Source organism: Sabethes cyaneus, chromosome 2, assembly GCF_943734655.1.
Source record: "Sabethes cyaneus chromosome 2, idSabCyanKW18_F2, whole genome shotgun sequence".
NCBI classification, from domain to species: domain Eukaryota; kingdom Metazoa; phylum Arthropoda; class Insecta; order Diptera; family Culicidae; genus Sabethes; species Sabethes cyaneus.
Window position 1 is genome coordinate 124,100,017 of NC_071354.1, and position 26,864 is coordinate 124,126,880.

The window sequence follows — 26,864 nt, forward strand, 5'->3', positions numbered from 1 at the left end:
AATAGAACATAAATGGTTTTACAGTGAATAATGTTTGTGTATATATATTTTCAATTTATTCTCTCAAAATATTCAATGTTTGGAAAACAAATTCACTGCTTCTCGAAGTGTAGTATTTCTGGTATCTGGAATGACTAATACTGCTATAAGACATTTTAAGAGAATTACTCCTCCAAAAACAATTATTTTTATGTATGTGCTTTGAGGATTGCTTGGGACATTAAAATATATAATATAAACAATCATATGTCCAACGTATTCACAGAAAAGGATGTTTATGACTGATAAGACCTTTTTCTTTGGTGGAAATGCTTCTGATAATAATATTTCCGAAACGGGTAACATGCCAAAGGTATTGAATACCTCCGCCGTAATATAAAGAAACGGTGCTACCCATGGTTGTAAATATTCATGGGTAGCCAATACAATTCCAAAAGCTAGAAGAAATGAACCAGTGAAAGTAGATGATATTGCATACTGAAATCGTCTGGGTAGAACATCTATAATAAAAATTGCAATAAAAATAGCAATTAATTTACTAAGCATTAATATTGGCGGAGCCCAGTTATGACTCGTAAGCGTTAAATAGAACATCGAAGACATGAACGCCATTTTCGCCAAATTCATTGAGTAGTTAAAAAATAAAAGATTTGCCAACTTCAGCATTAACACTAATTGAAAAGGTTTGAAATTTCCTTCAGTAATAAACATCTTTGATAACATGCTGCTTTCTGATACTAATAATTTCATGTCATTAAATTCTTGTGTAGCTGCAGTGGTTTCTGAGGACTGATTTCGCAGTAGTTTCAAAGTATTCATTGAAGCAGTCTCATCTTTATAAATTGATATTATATAGATAGGTGAGTCGATTGTAAGAAAAAATGATAATGCGATCGCACCACAACTCAACGGCATAATAATAATTCCTAGTGCTCGGTTTGGATGCATTGCTGGCTCAACAATGTAAACTGGATTCGTCGTTACCATTGAGATTACTGAAAATACTGAAACAACAATTACAGATTATTTTGCGTATTGTCATTGGCGGAACTAGCGCTCATTTCTAGGGGGGCTATAGCCCCGGCATTTTTTTCGACCATTTTATTGGTCGGCCAAGTCAATTTTCCTCCCTAGCCCCCCCTAGTTCCGCCTATGCGTATTGTACTAAAATTTGACATACATATAATTTTGTTCTTATTTATATACTAGCTGACCCGACAAACTTTGTATTGCCACAAATTAAAATGTGTTGTACAATCACATTCGGCGTGATTGTATAACATTTCGCCGAATACCATTTCGCAAAAACACCTTACGCGGAATGTACCATTTCACGGAAAACCTTTTTGTGGAAAGTACCATTTCGATCCTCTTGCTAGACAGAAGTGATTTCTGCGGGGGGCTGCAGATAGTTTTTGGTGCTCTTGTTATTGTCTGTTGTATTTTATGGTAGAGTCTAAAATTTCTCGAGTTCAATTAGTTTTTGAGTTACGCAAAAATTTCTGTTTTGTTTGTATGAGAGTCAGGGGTGAGGGGTCTCAAACCATCATAAAAAAATCCTGCCTACAAAATCCCTCACATGCCAAATTTGGTTCCATTTGCTTGATTAGTTCTCTAGTTATGAGGATATTTGTATTTCATTTATAGGAGCCCTCACCACTATTGAAGGTGGGAGGTTTAAATTCCCCTCCTAAAGAGGGGAGGGGTCTCAATTCACCATAGAAAAAAAATTGCCTACAAAAACACCCACATGCTAAATTTGGTTCCATATGCTTGATTAGTTCTCGAGTTATGAGGAAATTTGTATTTCATTTGTATGGAGCCCACCCTTCTTAAAAGGTAAGGGGTCCTAATTCATCATAGAAAAAGATCTTGCCTCCAAAAACACTCACTTGCCAAATATGGTTCCATTTGATTGATTAGTTCTCGAGTTATGAGGAAATTTGTATTTCATTTGTATAGGAGCCCCCCTCCCAAAGAGGGGAGGGGTCCTAATTCACCATAGAAAAAATTCTTGCCTCTAATGTGGGGGTTACATGCCAAATTTGAAAGCCTCCCCCCTCTTAAAGGGGAGAGAAGTCATAATTCCCCTCCTAAAGATGGGAGGGGTCTCAATTTACCATAGAAAAAATGGTTGTCACCAAAAACACCCACATGCCAAATTTTGTTCCATTTGCTTGATTAGTTCTCGAGTTATGCAGAAATTTGTGTATCATTTGTATGGGAGCCCCCCCCCCTCTTTGTGGGGGGAGGGGTCTCTAACCATCATAAGAACCTTCCCTGGCCGCAAAACCTCTGTTGGAAATTGCCAACGGAATCGAAGGGGTTAATTTTCCGTAGTAATAATCTCCTACAGAAAAGAATTTTTTTTCCTGTATGGACTCATCACTGCGACCAGTATAGTTTGATCTATTGTGATATCGCCCGGGTGTTTGCTGTATATAACCCGCACTACATTTATTTTGGCTATAGTCGCTATTGAGTGAGCGATATGCTTATTGAATTTTATGCGTGCTTGTGTGTAATTTTGAGTACCCTTCCTTCAATGCATTTTCTCTACTTTACCCACCTCGTTCCACATGACAGCGCCGTCTCCAATTATAGCCATCCCTGGAATAGCTAACCAATGCATTGAATTATAAGGGTCTCATTTTTGCACTGTCAATAGGCCATCTTGTTGAATGCTGCTCAACTTTACTCGCTACTCGATGGCGTGTGCGCTTGTTGGCTAGCACACTAGCTGTGTGGCATCATAGTTGCGAGTAACTAGCGACGCAGCGAGGGGGTTTTTAATTTAATTAATTTTATAGCACCAGAAATACCAAATATTTTTACTAATTTTGAAATTGTAAATGCAATGTGAATTAATTCAAGTAATTCCTCGTAATACTTCATATTTACCAATTAAACATCTATGAAGAAGTTAGAATTAAATAACATGAGATAACTCTTATGTAAATTGTACATTGTGTTAAACGTGATCTAGCAACGATTTGTTTGTATGTACGGCATCGCTGCCGAATACGTTTTAGATTTATCAAAGCCCCTCGCATACTAGCTTACTTGCCGATTTGTGTGTCATCGTGACTCGCGCATTCGCTAACTCGCACACTCGTGAAATCGCTGACTAGCAACCTTAAAACTCGCCCAGTGTCATCGACGCTTTACTTGACAAAATAAACGATATTTGCCCCCGCGACGATTCCGGCGATGGTTTCGCCCGCGACGGTTATAATTCATCGCGTACGAAAGGGTGGGAAATTGATAATATGTTTACGTCGTTTAATGCAGTCAAATTTTGCTTACGTCGAAATTAACTTTAGTATATTATGCTGTATTATAGGCTTTAGCGTAAACAGTTTTGTGTTTTGGTTCGTCGTTCGTATCATTGTGAATTAAAAAAAACTCGAGGAAAAACTAAAATAAAGCTAACCGAATAAAAACCACAAGTTCACACAAAATGACGAAAGTGACTGTGGTGCATTTCTTTTTTTCTTTTGTTACTTCCGCTGATTGTGTAAGACCGTATGTCAAATGACAATTCGTTTCATACATTCGTCCCACCCCATCGGCAGGCAACCATGTTTTCGCCGCTAATATCTCGTGTGTGCGAAAATGAGATAGCATATCAGCACTGCGTTTCACTCAACTGCCAGTAGTCTGATTTGGGCCCGCTGTTAAATTTTGAGCAGGACATGCTGTCGCTGACGTTCACTGCAGCTCGATATAGAGATGTCGATGGGGTGATTCGTCCCGAAGCGGTGTAAGTAAAAAATATAACTGTAGGGATGTTCGGTCATATTGTCAAAATTGTTTAAACTTCTTGAAGAGTCGATTTTCGTTAATCTAATCTAATAGGTGCCTTCATGACATCACGGAGAATAAAAATGTAGGGGAGACCAGGTAGACTTGATCCCTTGGGACACTTGATCCATTCATTGTTTCTCAGTAAATACAATGTTGTTTTTATGTAGAAAAAAAACAAAGTTGTACATTTCATTCAACTAACAAAATTGCAAAACAAAAATGTAATAAATTTTTACATTGCAAGGAAAATATAATATAATAAGATTTGCAACGGAATAATTCTCTATACTTCTTTTTTTAGTGAAGTCCAACTTTTTGGCTACGGAAAACTGCCTTGAAATTTTTGAATTACTATTCAAACAAAAAATTAGCTAAACATGTTTATTCATTGATGCTGTATACATTTTACAATAAAACTTGTGTATATTTTACAAAATTAATTTTCAGTAAAACTTACTACGACAGGTACACTTGATCCACATAATTTCAGTGACACTTGATCCTTTTGTTAGGTAGTGAAGAGCTTGGAGGCCGTTATGTCGAAAATAATAAAATGAACAATTCTCCATGTCGTAAACATTCGTTATGTAAAAATCACGAATAGTCTGGAAATCCGGTCAGAACGACCGTAAAAATGTTCAATTTGAATGTAATGACACTTAAGCGATATGTGAGAAAGCGAAAAAATACTTCTGAAAAGATCATTTACCAACCGGACTACGGAGGAGCAACCTGTGCATTTTCCAAGGATGAAGAAAGACTGCTCGGACAAAGAATTCATCTGAACAAAACAGCTCATCTTCTTTGAAGAATTCTATTAATCAGGTATCAAAATCGATGATTCCGAACAATACAATTATCAAAACACCTGTAAATATAAAACCATTACCAAAGGCATCACCACGTAAAAATATGCGAAGAGTATGAAAACGAGGAGATACACATCCTTACAGATGCACCAACGAAATCTGCTCTGATTATTAAACAGGAAAAATATAATGCTTCAAAAATTAAAACCCAACGAAAAAGTTCTCGTCGCAAATTATAAAAGATGTCCAAAGCTATACTTTTACAGATCGATGCACTTAACGATTTCTAAATACTTTTTATACTTTTGAATTAAACTGTTATTCACTAAATAATGATACTATATGAACTAGGTCTATTTTAATAAAACTTCCAAATGAAAGTTTAGCTTTAAAAATATATATTTGCAAATGGATCAATTATGCCTAAACGGGGGATCAAGTCTCCCGCATATTTTGAATATGTACAATTTTCTGTACTTTCCAAAATATCTCATATCTTTTGTTTAGCGCTACGTATCACTAACTGATAAATTGTAGGTAGTAAGCTGTATTGTGAACTGCCGAAAAATTGAAAACCCAGGTTTTTTTTTCTAGTAGACTTTTGAGAAATATACAAAAAACAAAATGGGGATCAAGTCTCCCTTGTTTCCCCTAGTTTCAACCATATTTATGGTTATTTTACGCACAAACAAAAATTTCGTTTTGTTTCAAACTGAAATGTATGATTGAAATGAAAATATTTATTGTTACATCAATGTGAACTTCAAATTTGAAAATACTTTACTTTCAATTCAAAACTGTTATTTACTTGATTCAATCAGAATCTCGTTTGGAAACAACAATATTGTCAGGTTGCTATAAAAATATTTTATTGAGGCTTAAAACAACACTCATTTTGTTTGAAACAAACTGGAGCTTTTTCGCTCCGTGATGTTATATAGTAACATAGCATAAAAACCGTTTTTTGACATTTTGCGACTTAAGTCCCTTTGAAAAATTTCCCGAGAATTATAATTAAATTGTATTGCGGATTTTCGGCTTTGCAGTCAGTTTTATATTGAAAACGGTTTTTTTATACTGCCTGACGTTTCGGCCTTTGGTTTTGGCCGTTTTCAAAGGTAACTGCAATAGTTTATTTATTATAATAACAGGATATAACTTTAACACATTGAACATAAAAATATATTTTTTGACCTCTACTCACTACGGTTACGTTTTCTTGTCTAATCGTTGATTGCCAACGGAAGGAAGTTCGAATTAAAACAGCTCCAATTGCATTGGTTTGGTGACAAAATAATGTACACACCTAAACCTTTTGACCATAGTGCACAACTGAATCGTTTTTAAAAAATGGTGCGCAAAAATCGATCAACTGCGGTGAGCTGAAACAGGGCTATTAGGGTTGTGGAATATGATAGACCAGTGGTGCCCAGGCATAGGCATGGAGCGGGCCAAACGAGATCGCCCCATAAATGTCGCGGGCCGCAAATTCCTCTCGCCATTCCTGCGCATAACAAAATGCAAAATATGCGGCAACAACAACCATTTTCTGGAAATTACCACAAGATTTAAACCGGAAAGCATTCGAAACTACAAAATGCACGAGGCATTATGGCTGATTTTAGTGACCCCTGTGTCATCAAAAAAGTTACCCATAAGTCCTCCATCTCTCAAATCAGCCCGCGGGCCGCAAAAAACATCTTGAAGGGCCGCGGTTTGGCCATCACTGTGATAGACACTCATGAGAGTTGTATAGGAGACGGTAGACATTGCTGTGCTCTTTTCGATTGCTTATTGTTTTTGATGGTATGTAAGATGCCAGCGTACGTACTGCTCAAATTGTCTACATCGCTACGATAATTAACAGTGTTGGGAGTGTTAGTAATGTGACACATCTCAAGTATTGGAAGAGTTGTGGTTCGATAACTGCGGTCAATTATTTTAGTTTTGCTTACATCGAAATTGTGTTGGTGTTGTATCATATGGTCAATTAAAGCTGTTCTGTCACCTAGTTTAACTGCTTCTGTATTCGTTTCTACTAGTCTAGCATGTTTACTTATATTAGATTTGTGTCCACTGAGGCGGGTTTTCAGCTGATTTCTCGTCATTCCAATGTAGCACTTCTCGCAGTCGGCACACGGGATGCTGTAAATTACTTGGGACTGCTGCAACGGTGGTATTGGATCTTTTACAGGTGGTAGCAGGTGTTTTGTCGTTTTTATCGGTTTGCTGGCAAGTTTTACGTTGGGATAGCTGGCTTGGAAGGTTTTGTTTATTCCTGTGCTGAGTTGAGGAATATACGGAATTGCGCGATACGTGTATTGTTTTTGGCTGGACGGTGCAGTGGTTAGCTGTGATGGGATATGCTGTTCGATTTCTGTACTGGCAGCTTCATCGGATTGGAGCGGTGGTGGTTCTGGCTGAGGAGTTTCGATGCGATTTTTAATACGATTTAGCAGCCTGTTGATCAATGCTGTCGGCTAATTATTCTGGCGTAGATGTTGAAATATGACATGTTTTTGCTGATCAGATGATTTGTTGGTAGTGATCTTGATGACACGATTGATAAAATTGGTTGCAACATTGATTTTCATGTGCATAGGGTGGAACGAGTAGTAGTTGAGTAGCCGGCCGGAGGCGATACTTTTGGAATACCATTGAGTAGTGATGCTTTGGTTTTCATTCCGGATAACTAGTGTATCCAAAAACGGGAGGCGGTTTTCGAACTCGTTTTCTTTTGAAAAATGTATGTGGGGGTTGTAGTTGTTGAATGCCGCTATAGTGTTGTCAACTTCGTCCTCAGGTAATGCAAATATGAGGTCGTCAACATACTTTTTGAGCACTGGAATATTGTATTGTAGGTTTCTAGTAACAGTATTTAGTAGGGTTTCTAATACGAATTCGGCTAGAATGGGAGATAAACAACTTCCCATTGCGGTTCCGAATGTTTGGAGGTAAATTTTGTCACGAAATCGGAAGTAACTGGTGTCGATGCAAAACTCTATGATTTCCAGGAACAGATCGAGGTTGATATTGGTGTTGCTGCGTATAGTGTCCCAACTCATGATTATGTCGTGCATAACCAAATCCTTAGGAATGTTTGTGAACAACGACACTACGTCGAAAGAAACCAATACGTAGTTGGTCGGAAGGGTTATCTTGTTTATGTACTGGACGAAATCGAAACTGTCGATGATGTTGTATTTACTTTTCATGCTTTTGGAAAGGATGTTTGCAAGAAACTTCGATAGGCTGTATGTTGGCGATGTTATAGTCGGTACTACGGGTCTAAGCGGAAATTGTGGCTTGTGGGCTTTAGGTTGTCCGTAAATCGATGGGCATACTTCTGTGGTTGTTTGTAATCTTTTGGCGGTGCTCTGATCGATAAGTTTTAAGTTGAGCAAGCGGGAGACTATTGCATTATTTTTTCTCTGGTACGTGTTGGTTGGATCTTTGATGAGTATTTGGTACGTGGGGCTGTCGAGTAGTGCCAACATTTTTTGGTCGTAATCCGCATTATACATGATGACAGTACGTTTTCCTTTGTCCGATTCCAGGATGTATACGTCCTTGTGTTGTGTTTAGAACTGTTTTAAATTTGCGAAAGTTTAGTAGCGGTTCCTTAGACTGGTTTTTGTTGTCACGACAGAGGTAATTTTGTATCTGATTCACTAGCGTACAGCGGGTTACGTTTTGAGTTTGTTTGTCGTCAGTGGTGTTTAGTATGGACTCTATATCGGCTATGATATGATACAGCGAGATTTGGTTGAGACTGTGTACGGGTAGTGCGAATTTGGGCCCCAAGCTTAGCAACACCTTCTGGCTTGGTAAACGGCTAGATAATGCGGAATATAGACCCCATAGTGGTCGTTAGCCTCTTATCCAGCAACTCCGATCCCGACCTCCTCGTGGTACCAGCCGGAATACGAGCAACCTTAGCGGAGATCGGGTAACCAACCCCGGTGGAAACTAAGGTCGTATACTAACCGGGAAGGAGGTAGTGAGTCTCGGCACTATAAGATGGCAGCCCCATCACGAGACTCGGTTGTGTTGCCCCAGTACGGCTACACACCTAAACAACACAAACTAACAACATTCAAGCATATTCGGAGCGGAATATTCGGCATCGACCTAGGCGACGAAATAAGGACGACGAATGGAGACTCGGGACTTGGAACTGCAGATCGCTAAATTTCGCAGGTTGCGAGCGGGTGCTGATTGAACAGCTGGAACCCCGCAAACTCGGCATCGTAGCTCTGCAGGAAATCTGTCGCAAAGGAGAGAAGGTATGGAAGATACGTGGCGGAAAGGCCCAGTTTTACCAGAGCGGTGGCGCTACCAACGAACTGGGAACGGGCTTTGTAGTGCTGGGCGGTATGCAGGATCGCGTGATAGATTGGAAGGCGATCAACGAGAGAATGTGTGTATTGAGGATAAAGGGCCGTTTCTTCAATTATAGCATCATTAACGTGCACTGCCCGCACGAAGGTAGACCTGACGATGAGAAAGAAGCGTTCTACGCGAGGCTGGAGGCAACGTACGACAGCTGCTTGTCACGGGACATCAAGATCGTCATCGGGGATATGAACGCCCAGGTCGGTAGGGAAGAAATGTATAGACCGGTGGTAGGACCCCATAGCCTGCACACCGACACAAACGATAACGGCCAACGATGTATAAACTTCGCAGCTTCCCGAGGCCTGGTGATCCGAAGTACCTTTTTCCCGCGCAAGGATATCCACAAAGCCACCTGGAGATCACCTGACCAACGTACAATGAACCAAATTGACCACGTTCTCATAGAGGGCCGGTTCTTCTCTAACATCACGAACGTACGCTCCCGTCGGGGTGCGGATATTGATTCTGACCATTACCTAGTAGCAGTACATGTGCGCTCAAAGCTGTCCACCGTATACCGGACACGTCAAAGCCGCCCTCCTCGGCTGAACATCAGGCAGCTAGATAACCCACAAGCTGCCGAGAACTACGCGCGAGTACTGAATGAGGCACTGCCTTCTTCCGAAGAGTTAGGTGCTTCAAACCTCGAAGACGGTTGGGGCAGAATACGCTCGGCCATCGGAGAGGCCGCTACCGCGGCACTAGGTATTGAGCCTCGGAGTACACAAAATGATTGGTTTGATGGGGAATGCCAACAAGCGGTGGAGGAGAAAAAAAACGCTTGGAAAAATTATCTAAGTATTGCCACTAGAGAGAACCTGGCCAAGTACCGACGAGCTAGGAACCAGTTGACCACGATCCTGAGGAGAAAAAAGCGCCAAAAGGAGGACAGAGATCGTGAAGAATTAGAACAACTATTCCGAGCTAATGACACGCGCAAGTTTTATGAGAAAGTGAACCAAACTCGGAAGGGCTACACACCGAAACCTGACATGTGTAGGGACGAGGGAGGTAATCTAATTACAAACGAGCGCGAGGTGGTCGACAGGTGGAAGCAGTTCTTCGATGAACACCTCAATGGCGAAGTCGCAGAAGGAGGCGGTACGGAAATTAACCTAGGAGCGCCCATGGAAGATAGTGATGTCCTAGCACCTGATCTCCAAGAAGTCAAACGAGAAATCAGGTTGCTGAAGACCAATAAAGCCGCTGGGAAGGACCGCCTACCGGCAGAGCTTTATAAACATGGCGGGGAAACGCTAGCAAAGGCTCTACACTGGGTTATTTCGAGGATTTGGGAGGAGGAAAAGCTACCGGAGGAATGGATGGAAGGAGTGGTTTGTCCCATCTACAAAAAGGGTGATCGGCTAGACTGCTGCAACTATCGTGGTATTACGTTGGTAAACGCCGCCTACAAGGTACTCTCCCAGATCCTGTTACGCCGGCTGTCACCGATAGCACAAGGTTTCGTAGGGAATTATCAGGCGGGTTTCATGGGGGCTCGCGCAACTACGGACCAAATATTTACTATCCGACAGATCTTGCAGAAATGTCGGGAGTACAACGTGCCCACGCATCACATCTTTATCGATTTCAAAGCAGCATACGATACAGTCGATCGAGACAAGCTATGGCAGATAATGCACGAATACGGTTTTCCGGACAAACTGACGCGACTGATCAGAGCTACATTGGATCGAGTGATGTGTTTCGTACGCATCTCTGGGACACTCTCGAGTCCCTTCGAGACGCGACGAGGGTTGAGACAAGGTGACGGTCTATCCTGCATGCTGTTCAACATCGCTCTTGAGGGGGTGATCCGACGAGCGGGCATTGAAACGAGAGGCACGATTTTTACCAAGAGTAGCCAACTTCTAGGCTTTGCAGATGACTTCGATATCATAGCCAGGAACTTTGCGACGGCGGAGGCAATCTACGCCAGACTGAAAGCGGAGTCTAGGAGAATTGGGCTAAAAATAAATGCGTCGAAGACCAAATACATGAAAGGAAGAGGCTCAAAGGAAACAAATGCGCGCCTCCCACGGACGGTAACCGTTGACGGCGACGAACTAGAAGTGGTAGAAGAGTTCGTGTATTTGGGATCGCTGGTGACCGCGGACAACAACACTAGTAAGGAGATCCAGCGGCGCATCCAAGCGGGAAATCGGGCCTACTTTGCCCTTCGTAAAACGCTACGATCAGGAAGCATACGCCGCCGCACGAAGCTAACAATGTACAAAACCATTATTAGACCGGTAGTTCTTTATGGACTTGAAGCCGTGACGCTGCTTACGGAGGACATACGCGCCCTTGCCGTGTTTGAGCGGAAAGTGCTGCGGACGATATTTGGCGGAGTACAAACTGAAAGCGGAGAGTGGCGGAGGCGTATGAATCACGAGCTACAGGCACTGCTTGGGGAGACTCCCATCGTACATCTAGCGAAAGTTAGCAGGCTACGGTGGGCCGGACACGTCGTAAGGATGCCGGACGACAGTGCGACGAAAACGGTCCTCTTCAACAACCCCACCGGCACCAGGAACAGGGGGGCCCAACGTGCACGATGGCTCGACCAGGTCGAAAGCGATTTGCGACTTCTGAGACGACTAGGAAATTGGCGACGAGTGGCCCAAGACCGAGTTGAATGGAGACGAGTGCTTGAAACAGCACGAGCCACCCCGGCTCTATGCTGCTGAAGAAGAAGAAGCTTAGCAACACCTGGACCTCCAGTGGTATGGTGATTGGGGTTGCATTGAATATAGATCGGTCATTTCGCGTGGATGTTGTATCTTCATTATTGATGGTTTTTGCGAGTAACCTGGTGAGTTTATCATTTGTTTTACGTTTCTGTGAACTCGTTCTTTTTTCAAAGGATCTGAGTTGGGTTTCCTCAAATTTGTTTGTTGTTCTTTCATCGGTTTTCTCCACAAAGAGTTCTTTAACGTTTTGTAAGACTTTTTTGTGTTTATCTCCCATTCTAGCCGAATTCGTATTAGAAACCCTACTAAATACTGTTACAGGCATACCTCGATATAAGACAGCCTCGTTATAAAACAACCTCGATATAAGACAATTCGATATAAGACAATTTTGTCTTATATCGAAACAAATCCCTTTGACATAGCTGATAATGATATCAGAGCTGATTTTCCAGTCTGAAATCGGTGCCTTGAAGATGTTCATTATTTCAAAATAACCCCAAAAATAGTAAAAAACTAATAGTTCAAACAATAATAAATAGTTCAAAAACCGTAAACACATAACACAGAGCAAAACTGGCGACCGCTAATGCAATTTTTTTTTAAAACACCATGTTTCGATATAAGACAATTTCGATATAAGACAACTTTTAGAAATTATAAATTGTCTTATATCGAGGTATCCCTGTACTAGAAACCTACAATACAATATTCTAGTGCTCAAAAAGTATGTTGACGACCTCATATTTGCATTACCTGAGGACGAAGTTGACAACACTATAGCGGCATTCAACAACTACAACCCCCACATACAGTTTTCAAAAGAAAACGAGTTCGAAAACCGCCTCCCGTTTTTGGATACACTAGTTATCCGGAATGAAAACCAAAGCATCACTACTCAATGGTATTCCAAAAGTATCGCCTCCGGCCGGCTACTCAACTACTACTCGTTCCACCCTATGCACATGAAAATCAATGTTGCAACCAATTTTATCAATCGTGTCATCAAGATCACTACCAACAAATCATCTGATCAGCAAAAACATGTCATCTTTCAACATCTACGCCAGAATAATTAGCCGACAGCATTGATCAACAGGCTGCTAAATCGTATTAAAAATCGCATCGAAACTCCTCAGCCAGAACCACCACCGCTCCAATCCGATGAAGCTGCCAGTACAGAAATCGAACAGCATATCCCATCACAGCTAACCACTGCACCGTCCAGCCAAAAACAATACACGTATCGCGCAATTCCGTATATTCCTCAACTCAGCACAGGAATAAACAAAACCTTCCAAGCCAGCTATCCCAACGTAAAACTTGCCAGCAAACCGATAAAAACGACAAAACACCTGCTACCACCTGTAAAAGATCCAATACCACCGTTGCAGCAGTCCCAAGTCCCAGTCCCTGCGAGAAGTGCTACATTGGAATGACGAGAAATCAGCTGAAAACCCGCCTCAGTGGACACAAATCTAATATAAGTAAACATGCTAGACTAGTAGAAACGAATACAGAAGCAGCTAAACTAGGTGACAAAACAGCTTTAATTGACCATATGATACAACACCAACACAATTTCGATGTAAGCAAAACTAAAATAATTGACTGCAGTTATCGAACCACAGCTCTTCCAATACTTGAGATGTGTCACATTACTAACACTCCTAACACTGTTAATTATCGTAGCGATGTAGACAATTTGAGCAGTACGTACGCTGGCATCTTACATACCATCAAAAACAATAAGCAATCGAAAAGAGCACAGCAAAGTCTACCGTCTCCTATACAACTCTCATGAGTGTCTATCATATTCCACAACCCCAATAGCCCTGTTTCAGCTCACCGCAGTTGATCGATTTTTGCGCACCATTTTTTAAAAACGATTCAGTTGTGCACTATGGTCAAAAGGTTTAGGTGTGTACATTATTTTGTCACCAAACCAATGCAATTGGAGCTGTTTAAATTCGAACTTCCTTCCGTTGGCAATCAACGATTAGACAAGAAAACGTAACCGTAGTGAGTAGAAGTCAAAAAATATATTTTTATGTTCAATGTGTTGAAGTTATATCCTGTTATTATCTATACCTATAAAGAAGGATTTCTGTCTGTCTGTCTGTCTGTCTGTCTGTCTGTCTGTCTGTCTGTCTGTCTGTCTGTCTGTCTGTCTGTCTGTCTGTCTGTCTGTCTGTCTGTCTGTCTGTCTGTCTGTCTGTCTGTCTGTCTGTCTGTCTGTCTGTCTGTCTGTCTGTCTGTCTGTCTGTCTGTCTGTCTGTCTGTCTGTCTGTCTGTCTGTCTGTCTGTCTGTCTGTCTGTCTGTCTGTCTGTCTGTCTGTCTGTCTGTCTGTCTGTCTGTCTGTCTGTCTGTCTGTCTGTCTGTCTGTCTGTCTGTCTGTCTGTCTGTCTGTCTGTCTGTCTGTCTGTCTGTCTGTCTGTCTGTCTGTCTGTCTGTCTGTCTGTCTGTCTGTCTGTCTGTCTGTCTGTCTGTCTGTCTGTCTGTCTGTCTGTCTGTCTGTCTGTCTGTCTGTCTGTCTGTCTGTCTGTCTGTCTGTCTGTCTGTCTGTCTGTCTGTCTGTCTGTCTGTCTGTCTGTCTGTCTGTCTGTCTGTCTGTCTGTCTGTCTGTCTGTCTGTCTGTCTGTCTGTCTGTCTGTCTGTCTGTCTGTCTGTCTGTCTGTCTGTCTGTCTGTCTGTCTGTCTGTCTGTCTGTCTGTCTGTCTGTCTGTCTGTCTGTCTGTCTGTCTGTCTGTCTGTCTGTCTGTCTGTCTGTCTGTCTGTCTGTCTGTCTGTCTGTCTGTCTGTCTGTCTGTCTGTCTGTCTGTCTGTCTGTCTGTCTGTCTGTCTGTCTGTCTGTCTGTCTGTCTGTCTGTCTGTCTGTCTGTCTGTCTGTCTGTCTGTCTGTCTGTCTGTCTGTCTGTCTGTCTGTCTGTCTGTCTGTCTGTCTGTCTGTCTGTCTGTCTGTCTGTCTGTCTGTCTGTCTGTCTGTCTGTCTGTCTGTCTGTCTGTCTGTCTGTCTGTCTGTCTGTCTGTCTGTCTGTCTGTCTGTCTGTCTGTCTGTCTGTCTGTCTGTCTGTCTGTCTGTCTGTCTGTCTGTCTGTCTGTCTGTCTGTCTGTCTGTCTGTCTGTCTGTCTGTCTGTCTGTCTGTCTGTCTGTCTGTCTGTCTGTCTGTCTGTCTGTCTGTCTGTCTGTCTGTCTGTCTGTCTGTCTGTCTGTCTGTCTGTCTGTCTGTCTGTCTGTCTGTCTGTCTGTCTGTCTGTCTGTCTGTCTGTCTGTCTGTCTGTCTGTCTGTCTGTCTGTCTGTCTGTCTGTCTGTCTGTCTGTCTGTCTGTCTGTCTGTCTGTCTGTCTGTCTGTCTGTCTGTCTGTCTGTCTGTCTGTCTGTCTGTCTGTCTGTCTGTCTGTCTGTCTGTCTGTCTGTCTGTCTGTCTGTCTGTCTGTCTGTCTGTCTGTCTGTCTGTCTGTCTGTCTGTCTGTCTGTCTGTCTGTCTGTCTGTCTGTCTGTCTGTCTGTCTGTCTGTCTGTCTGTCTGTCTGTCTGTCTGTCTGTCTGTCTGTCTGTCTGTCTGTCTGTCTGTCTGTCTGTCTGTCTGTCTGTCTGTCTGTCTGTCTGTCTGTCTGTCTGTCTGTCTGTCTGTCTGTCTGTCTGTCTGTCTGTCTGTCTGTCTGTCTGTCTGTCTGTCTGTCTGTCTGTCTGTCTGTCTGTCTGTCTGTCTGTCTGTCTGTCTGTCTGTCTGTCTGTCTGTCTGTCTGTCTGTCTGTCTGTCTGTCTGTCTGTCTGTCTGTCTGTCTGTCTGTCTGTCCGTATGTTCCTTATAGAATCGAAAACTACTGAACCAATCGGCATGAAAATATGCATGTAGACGTTTTTTGGGGCCAGGAAAGGTTTTAGTGATGGTTAGAAACCCCTCCCCCCACTAAGAGGGGGGGCTCCCATACAAATGAAACACAAATTTCTGCATAACTCAACAACTAATCAAGCAAATAGAACAAAATTTGGCATGTGGGTGTTTTCGGTGACAAGAATTTATTCTATGGTAAATTGAGACCCCTCCCCTCTTTATATCCTGTTGTTGATGTTGCCCTGGATCCTGCTTCTTGGCCCACTGGAGTGCTGTTTCGTGAATTTGTGGATTTGCCAAAAAACTAACGACTGGATCTGGCCCGGGACGCACCGAAATAGGCATTTTGGAAGCCCCTAATCCACTCATCACAGTCGCGCCACTGCAGCCTGCGCTCATCAGCCGTCCCGGTCCTGTGTTTGAGAATGGAGAAGGGGTCTTCCAGCTTGCCAATGTAGGCAAGTATTCTATCGATATTAATTCCGAGCAATCGGTACCTGACGAATGTTCCTTTTATGTACAAAACGTCCGTGGCTTAAGAACAAAAATTGACGAGATCTTCCTATCGACTACTGACTGCAACTACGACGTGCTATTCTTCACTGAGACTGGACTTGACGACCGCATCAACTCACTACAGTTATTTGGGACATCATTCAACGTGTTCCGCTGCGACCGTAATCCAAGCAATAGCAATAAGTCTGCTTTCGGTGGTGTTTTAATTGCTGTCGCACAACGTCACTCAAGTTCATTCGTGCGTACTGTTAATGGTAATCGCTTGGAGCAGGTATGTGTAAGTGCTTCTATCTATGGCAAAAAGCTATTGCTCTGTTGCATATACATACCACCAGATAGAGCTAAAAGTGTCGATATCGTGAATGACCACATCTCATCCGTCTGTGAGTTGTGTGACATCAGCGCAGAGCGTGGTAACATTATTGTTTGTGGCGATTTCAATCAGCCACACATCGTCTGGGAGCAAGCCGCTGATGAGAATCGAAACATCTCAACTTCCCGGCTACCATGTGCCAGTGTGGCTTTGTTGGATGGAATAAATTTTTTAAACCTCTCTCAAGTGAACACGCAGCGAAACCATCTCGGGCGCACACTGGACCTAGTGTTCTGTTCTTCAGATTGCTTGCTTACGGGTGATAGCTGTATCACCCCGCTGCTGGTGATACATGCTAGTGACAAATACCGTCACCTGAATGCCATGTTGTACAAGTCATACGTGTTACATGTGCAATGCGACCTTCGAAAGCAACCGAAAAGATTTTGGAACTTTGTCAACTCCAAAAGAAAGTGCTCTTCTGTCCCAACAAACGTATACCTTGATGATAATGAATCAAGCTCAATCTCAAACTCTTGTGAGCTGTTTGCGAAGTTTTTTGCTTCCGTTTTCGCGGATAATACCGCCTCTGATGGCGATGCTGATGTAGCGGCAGCGCATGTACCGGTTAATTTGGCGGATTTGAGCTTATTTACTATTACTACCGAAATGGTGTTAACTGCCACCAAAAAACTCAAGCGTTCTTTCTCTGCGGGCCCTGACGGCATCCCAGCCGTAGTTTTGAGCCGTTGTATAGAAGTGTTGGCTGAGCCGTTATGCGCAATATTCAATAAATCTTTCGAACAAAGTAAATTTCCCGATATTTGGAAGCAATCGTTTATGTTTCCAGTATATAAATCGGGCGATCGCCGTGATGTAAGGAACTACCGCGGGATTACTAGTCTCTCCGCGGCATCAAAATTGTTTGAGATAATTGTGAGCGGTGTAATACTGTCCCGAACTAAAAACTATATATCCACTGTTCAACACGGCTTTATTCCTGGTCGATCTGCCTGTACTAATCTGTTAGAGTTTACCTCGACGTGTATTTTGCAAATGGAAGAGAAAAAACAGGTTGATGTCATCTATACCGACCTGAAAGCGGCTTTCGATCGGATTGACCATGTAATACTTTTGCGAAAGCTCCAACGACTTGGTGCATCCCAGAAAATGATTGATTGGCTTCACTCATATCTTAGCGATAGAGTACTACGTGTGAAACTAGGATCCAGTACTTCGTCAGTGTTTAGCAACAAATCTGGAGTCCCTCAAGGTAGCAACCTGGGTCCTTTGCTTTTCTCATTGTTCTTCAATGATGTTGCGATTCTGCTAGAACACGGCTGCAAGTTAGTTTACGCCGATGACCTGAAACTATTTGCTACGATAGATAATGGAGATGACTGCCGCCGTTTGCAACATTTGCTCAATCTATTTACTGAATGGTGCAGACTTAATTGGCTTATCATCAGCATTTCAAAGTGTGAAGTTATGAGTTTTTACCGGATTAAAAACCCAATTTGCTTCGGTTATACTATCGACGACATTGAACTTCGCAGAGTGGATCAAGTTAGCGACCTGGGTGTCTTGCTGGACGCTAAATTGACATTCAATCTACACTGTGAATCAGTCATTTCCAAGGCGACCCGACAACTTGGATTTATTGCTAAGATTGGACGGAACTTTAGAGATGTTTACTGCCTGAAATCATTATATTGCGCTTTGGTTCGTCCGCTACTTGAGAGCTGTAATTTGGTTTGGTCCCCCAGTCATCTTACTTGGAACCTACGGATCGAACGTGTGCAACGTAGGTTTATTCGGCTGGCTCTACGACATCTCCCATGGCGGCATCCTGATAACCTGCCACCTTACCCGAATAGATGTCGTCTACTTGACCTCGATACACTCGAACGCAGGCGTAAAATGCATCAGGCTATATTCGTGGCTAAACTTATCAACGGCGAAATTGATTCTCCAAAATTGCTATCTATGCTTAACTTTCGGGCATCGCAACGGACATTACGCTCAACTAGCTTGCTGCAAATACCGTTTCATCGAACCGCGTTTGGAGCTAATGAACCGATTACAGAATGCATTAGGTTGTTCTCAAAAGTCGAAGAACTATTTGACTTCGGTATGCCTTCGCACTTATTCGCGCAAAAGATAAGAAGATCGAATTTACTGTAATCTGTAATCAATTTTATTCATGTAGATAATTTATAGTCAGATGAAGTACTCAAATAAATAACAAATAACAAATAAGGGGAATTATAACTCCTCTCCTCTTTAAAAGGGGGGGCTTCCATACAAATTTCCTCATAACTCGAGAACTAATCAAGCAAATGGAACCAAATTTGGCATGTGAAGGTTTTAGAGGGCAAGAATATTTTCTATAGTAAATTGGGACCCCTCCCCACTTTAAGAGGGGGGGCTCCTGTACCAAAGAAACACAATTTTCCTCATAACTCGAGAAGTAATTAAGCAAATGGAACCACATTTAGCATGTGGGTGTTTTTGGAAACAAAAATTTTTTCTATGATGAATTGGGACCCCTCCCCGTTTTAGGAGGGGGGGATCCTATACACATGAAATACAAATTTCCTCATAACTGAAGAACTAATCAAGCAAATGGAACAAAATTTGGCATGTGAAAGTTTTCGAGGGCAAAAATATTTTCTATGGTGAATAAGGACCCCTCCCCACTTTAAGAGGGGGGGCTCCTATACAAACGAAATACAAATTTCCTCATAACTCGAGAACTAATCAAGCAAATGGAACAAAATTTGGCATGGGGGTGTTTTTGGAGACAAAAATTTTTTCTATGATGAATTGGGACCCCTCCCCACTTTAGGAAGGGGGGCTCCTATACAAATGAAATGCAAATTTCCTCATAACTCGAGAATTAATCAAGCAAATGGGACCAAATTTGGCATGTGAAAGTTTTCTAGGGCATGAATATTTTCTATGGTGAATTAGAACCCCTCCCCACTTTAAGAGGGGGGCTCCTATACAAACGAAATACAAATTTCCTCATAACTCGAGAACTAATCAAGCAAATGGAACCAAATTTGGCACGTGGGTGTGTTTGGAGACAAAAATTTTTTCTATGATGAATTGGGACCCCTACCCACTTTAGGAGGGGGGGCTCCTATACAAATGAAATTCAAATTTCCTCATAACTCGAGAACTAATCAAGCAAATAGAACCAAATTTGGCATGTGGAGGTTTCTGGAGGCAAAAATATTTTCTATGGTGAATTAGGACTCCTCCCAACTTTAAGAGGGGGTGCTTCTACACAAATGAAATACAAATTTCCTCATAGTTCGAGAACTAATCAAGCAAATGGAACCATATTTGGCATGTGGGTGTTTTTGGAGGCAACCATTTTTTCTATGATGAATTAGGACCCCTTAATTTTTTAAGAGGGGGAGCTCTCATACAAACGAAATACAAATTTCCTCATAACTCTAGAACTAATCAAGCAAATGGAACCAAATTTATCATGTGGGTGTTTTTGTAGGCAAGAATATTTTCTATGGTATATTTTCTATGGATTACCCCACTTTAAAGGGGGGGGGCTCCTATACAAATAAAAAACAAATTTCCTCATAACTCGAGAACTAATCAAGCAAATGGAACCAAATTTGACATGTAATTGGTTTTGGACGCAAGATTTTTTTCTATGGTGAATTGAGACCCCTCTCTTCTTTAGAAAGCGAGTTATGGCCCATCTCCCCTTTAAGAGTGGGCTTCCATACAAATGAAATGCAAATTTCCTCTTATCTCGAGAACTAATCAATCAAATGGAACCAAATTTGGCATGTGGGAGTTTTAGATGGCAGAAATTTTTTCTATGGTGAATTACGACCCCTTCCCCTTTTAAGAGGGGAGCTCCCATACAAATGAAATTCAAATTTCCTTATAACTTGAGAACTAATCAAGCAAATGGAACCAAATTTGGCATGTGGGAGATTTTGGAGTCTTGAATTTATTTTACGATAGTTAGAGACCTCTCACCCCTGTGGTAGGGGGATATGGACTCTCATACAAATAAAACAGAAATTTTTGCGAAACTCAAAAACTAATCAAACTCGAGAAATTCGAGACTCTTCCATAAAACATTAGTCAATACAAGACCACAAAACTATCTATAGTAACACTAGATCATTCAGGACGAGACGGTCGCGAGTGTTGCCGGTGACCCGCCGTCGGATGCGCAGCCCACTGGGGGGCTTGCAAAACTCGAGATTGTGATAAAGATCATCCGAGATTCATGATTTATGTACAACACAGGTTAATTTGTGGCAATACGAAGTTTGTCGGGTCAGCTAGTAATAAATAAACTATTGCAGTTACCTTTGAAAAAGGCCAAAACCAAAGGCCGAAACGTCAGGCAGTATAAAAAAGCCGTTTTCAATATAAAACTGACTGGAAAGCCGAAAATCCGCAATACAATATATGTACTTCAGTCGATCTTAACAGCATTACAATTAAATATTTAACAACAGTGATTGATAGTAAATGAAATAATTAACAACAATAAACTAAATGGAACTTACGTTTAGTCCCGCTTCCTACTAAGTCTATCGAGAATGAGATCCAGCTGATAGAAACATTAGCCGTACGTGGAATGCAAGAAATCACTAGTTTTAAATAGCGTTATACGAAATTTGCATGAATACACTTAGCCACCTAGAGTAAATATTTAGGCTTAAGTTGAATAATACATTTAAGATAAGAGCACTTTACCAATAGGATATAAGATGTTTCCGTAGTAACTATATAAACTTTAATTATTATCTTGTAGGATCTTTTAGTTACACTAATTAGCAGTTAAAGATGTAACTATATTTGTTTAGTGGTAGATATTATTTTGTACACTTATTTGGGCAGCGATACTGTCATTTCTGATTACTTATTCACCGTAGTTGACAGCAATGACTGTCAACTTCAATACGACTGCGCACGTTGCAAGTTACAGCGGTTTGATGTACAGTAAAGACGCGCTGGCGTATAGGCACGTCAACACTCCCCCAGGTACGCCGGACTAGGCCAGGTCGGCTTCCTAGTTACCGCGTCGAACATCTAGGACTGCTAGAGTGCTAGCGCGATTCGCCGCTACTGATTGCTGAACCGATTGACGAGGACCTGCGAGGTTTGCCAGTGCTGCCGCAAGGGTATTGCCGTGGTAAAACATTTATCGTCATAAGAGACCTTGAAATAGCCCGATCAATTTTACACCGTTGGCAATTGTTACGCGCCGCAGAATACGTCGCGCGGAGTCGAGTATAACGTTGACGCATTTCGTTTGAAATGGTCCCGTGGTAGCAATATTTCTGGTGGTAGTGTGGAATGATTAGATTGGTGATATGGCGGTTACGAGATAAAATATTTGGTTTTTTGGCTTCCGTGGTAGCATTGTAGCTTAGCTTATTGTGAGTTTCATTGAAAATTATCCACCGCGCAACTCATAAATGAAATGCTCTTTCATAGTTCCCGGGTCGATTTTAATATTATTGGAAGAAATTACACAGAAATCATATAGTTTTAGTTACTTTTGACGACCCAGTTAGGTGAACAACATGCCTGTTTACAGTATTCTGGCAACAGTTCTAGCGCGGTGTTTGCTTCAGGCGCGGTGTTTCCATTAGACCGCGTTTAACTTTGGGCAAAGCACCCAATATTAATAGTACATAGATACACCACTCTGAGCAATTTTACGTGGTGGTAAAGAGACATCTGTGGCGGCTGAGTGAACCACAGTTCAATGGTATTTGTAAAGCACATACACGCTAACCGTCAGCTGCTTATTTTTTGGTAAATTTTAACTCAAATTGATTTTTGAGTCAGGGATTGTTCAAAGCAGACAGCAAACATTTTTAAGGATTCAAAAAAGCAAAATAGAAAACTGCTGACAACGCTTAGGATAAGTGCGAGTCGTTTCGTTATCTCATAAGCTATTGTGGCAATATATTTTTGCTTTCTACTATTGCGGAGTTTCCACCTATTTAGAGTTCCACGCGAAAATTATTAGCGTGGTTATTTTCTGCGTTTTCGACATATGTTTGCAATTTAGCAATTTAAACTATCAGGTTTTCGTTATTGCCTCCCCACTACCCCCTTCCTTGCTTGACAAGCATATTTTCAATGCATTTTGTAAGTACAGGATAAGTATTATTAAAAAAAATTTGCGTTGGATTTGTAAAATTGCTGCATGGCACAATACCATCTACATCAAAAGTTTCGACACAACCATTGAAATTGCAGTAATGTGGAGATCAGAATTGTTGTTTTTATTTTATCACTACGCTGCTTTCGAAATTTTCAGTGTTAAAACTCAGTATTTATTTCTGCAGTTTGCGCGAGTGTGTTGTTTAGTGCTGATGGCTTCCTAATCCCACTGATTTACAAAGGATAAGCACGGATAAGTATATTTTCAAACTTAAAGTAATTTCCGATGACATGTCATAGAAACCCCATAGAAACTAATTCGAGATGCCAATTGTTTTCGATGTTTATTGACGAATATGGGTTTCGTTTGACATGTAGTTGGCGCTACGGTACAGATCATGCTGTTATGTATCAAAATTAAAATTAAAAAAACTACGCGCTTATACGTTTATAAACGGTGGCTAGTGACGCTTCGGTTTTGCTTCAGTGAATTTAAGATTTTATTTCTTTATTGAAATTTTCGGTTTCAATATGAAAAAGCTTTTTCAAGGAAATGCGGCAAAGGAATCTAGCTTCCGAGGTAATGTTACTGACATAATTTACAAATATACAAAAGGTTAAGATTTCAGGGTTTTCATGTCATGTTTGCAAAGACATCATTCCTGGCCATGTCCAAGAATTGAAGGAACATTTTCGGCTTGTGCATCATTTGAATACCAGTAAACCAGCCAGTCAGCCTTTTCCATGTTCAGAATGTGGGTCGCTATTTGAAAGGTTCAAAACTTTAAAGCGGCATATTGAAGATGCCCATCCAGATGTAAAGCAAACTTCTGGCGGCTCTAGCCATGATGATATCGAAATGGTTTCCCTCGACGTTCCAGCAAATATGCCTACTGCTAAGCCACAACGAAGAACGCTTTCGCGGCTCGAAATCACCGAAAAAATCAACAAGATAGCTACAGAAATGCGTAAAGACGTATCTCTTCCAGAAACAAAAATTTACAAATTTTTGAATATTATGTCGATTCTCCTAGAAGATTACGAGTGCTATATATTAAACCTATTTGAAGATTTTTTAAAATCCAAATCGATTCCATCGAATGACCATGACGCTTTAAAATTATTCAACAATTCTACTTTAAAAGGAGTTTTTGTGGATATAGCATCTCCGCAAGACAATTTGGCATACTTATCCGGAGTTGCAGGATGCGCTGTACCAATTCCCATTGAAGTTGTTTTAGGGAAAACTAGAATCACCAAGTCTGTACCTGTTCCTTCTAACTTAGGGAAGAAGAAAACCAGTGTACAGATAGTAAAAGATATTGCTCACTATATACCCCTCACTAGTATCTTAACACTGGTTTTACAAAACCCAGAGGCTCGCAAGATGATAGCAGAAGAAACAGTAAAGGAAAACCGCTTGTGCGGTTTCAAAGATGGCCAGCGTTACAAGACTCATTCTTTCTTAAACCGGTTCCCAGACACACTGCGATTATCACTTCATCTTGACGATGTCGAGTATCTAAACCCGCTAGGCTCCCGACGATCAAAAAATAAAATCACTAACTTTAGTATAAAGGTAGAGAATTTTCACCCTGCTATCAATTCTAATCGGATTTACACAATATTGTCAGTTCGCTCTGTAAACGTTAAAAAATACGGTTACCATAAAATTCTAAAGCCATTGATTCAGGACTTAAATGTGCTAGGATCAGAGGATGGTGTTCGTATAAATTGTGGAAATGAGTATTATACGATGAGAGCTCTATTACTACATGTATTAGGGGATACACTCGCAATCCACGATATCTTTGAATGTATGGGCCCACAGTCGACTTTTTTTTGCCGTATGTGCTGCATTACCCGTACTGCTTTACACAACGGAGAAATCAGCAATGTGTTTAGTATTAGAACTGATCAAAGTATTAGAGATGACTTAAATGCCCTTGCTGACGGTACAAAAACTCCATCGCAATGCGGAGTCATCAGAAGATCCGTACTTGCTGAAATTAAATACTTTAGTATAGCTCAAAACAATACTTTCGATCCAATGCATGATCTCTTGGAAGGTGTTGCCATGGTTGTCATCAAAAGCATTTTACATGAAGCTGTGAATATACATAAAACCATTACAGCTAACCAAATCAACCAAATAATAAAGCATTTTAATTTCGGAATAGCTGAAGCAGCTGATAAGCCTTCGGCCAATTTCACTTCTGAAAAATTAAAAGTCCGTGGTCACGCCATCTCACAGTCAGCTTCACAATGTTGGCTGCTTCTTCGAGCATTTCCCTTCATGTTTGAGCAGATTCTAGGGTTTAACGCAAAATTATCCGTGCTAATTGGTTCTCTGCTGAAAATCACTTACTATTCTTTCTCAAACAATCTTACGCCGAGCCACATTCATGATCTAGAATACCAAATAACCAATTTTTATGGGCTGTTCAAATCTTGCTTTCCCAGCATGCGCCCAACTAATAAATTCCATCACATTTCACATTATCCCTACATAATTCGTCAGGATGGACCAGTGGCAAATCATAGTTGCTTACGGTTTGAAGGAAAATTCAAAGAATCAAAATCTCAGGCTAAAACTTGTAACAATTTTAAAAATTTAACATATAGTCTTACGAAGCGCTTAAACCTACAGCAAATAAGCAATATTTTAGACCATTCATATGTAATTGGTAAAGTTGAAATCGTTTCGTCAAAACGCATTAAGAAAAGCTTGTTGAGTGATCAAATTTTGATTGAAGATTTACCAGAGTCAATAGATTACGTGAAGCACATGAAAATTGATAACACAAGTTTTCGACCCGGGCTAGTTGCCAAGTATAAGATATATAACGAGTTGCACTATGGCTTGATTAGAGATATTCTGAAATTTGACGATCAAATTGCTTGTATAATACAGCTTCTTGAATGTGTGGAATATTGCCCACAATACAACAGCTACAAGATGAAAGTTAACGTGAGTGTAATTCGCATACCAAGCACAGATTTATTGACGAGAAAAACATATAATTTATGGAATTTATATGGCGATTCGAAAGAAACATTGTATTTGAGTTTGAAATATATTGACGAATATTAAAAATTTTGTAAAATAATAAAACAAAAGAAAACAAAAACAGTTTTGAATTCATTAAAAGTGTTCATGATAGTGATACAAATATTAACAAAATTCCAGAAACATGCGTCTGAAATTGTTTCTTTTTATGAGATCTTTATTATTCCTTTTTGACCCTAAATGTATAGCTAATCATAATTTGGCAAAAATTTCAGATGCAGAATTCATCGAAACAGGACCTGAGTTTCAAATTATCAAAAGCTTAGCCAATGATGAATTTGTTTCAAGTGAATTGGAGGAATGCCCAAACAAAGTTAGAGACGGCATGGTAAGTAGTTTTTTACTAATAGCATATTATTGTAACCACTTGATAATATTTTAATTATTGCAGATCAACCGGTCAATCTTCGAAAACGATTCTAAATTTCGATTGAAGTATCTGTACCCGATCTTAGACCGTGGTATAGTTCCAGATACAAAAGGTCTGAATTTTCTTACTAGAGTTGCCTGTAAGTCTATGGAGACTGAAATACTGGGTGGCAAAAAGTAAGTACCTACATTAATACAAGTATTTATTTAGAATTTTACTAGCTAATCAGCTACAATATTTGGAGAATTTGTGATAACATTAATTTATTTCACAAAAATCGGTGACTAACATTAGAAATGGGTGTATGCCAAACGTTAAACAAGACGAGTGAGAGTTTAGTTTCTAATGCTGCTTCAGCAAAAAACAACTCACTCGGTTTGTTTGACGGTTGGCTTATTACCCCTTTTCTAATGTTGATCGACAATTGATAAGCCGATGAATAATGAATAACTTAGCTCACTATCGAAAAGCAGTTGAAAGTCCGCTTATAAGCTTGGTTGTGTCACCCAGGCACAAATCTTCAACATAACGATGATGTTATTACTTATTAGTGTTAATTTGGATCATTTATTCACATTGAAAAAATATTGCCTATGTATTCTATACGATAGCAAACTATTCTAATCGATTTTCTTTTTGGCAACATAGCTCGCTCAACCCGTCATACCGTTAATTCCTACATAACAAAATTGTTTTTAAACCACACACACCGGTAATGAGCGATTTTTTAATCATTTTAGTGGTTTTAATTGAATCCCGTCGCGCGGCCGTCAGAATTAGAAATTAGAATCAATACAAACTGGCCCAGCCTAGGGATGTGAATCTATAAAGCAGAAGAATCGATATTTGTATTGTTGGTGCAGTTGAAAACCGTAATAATC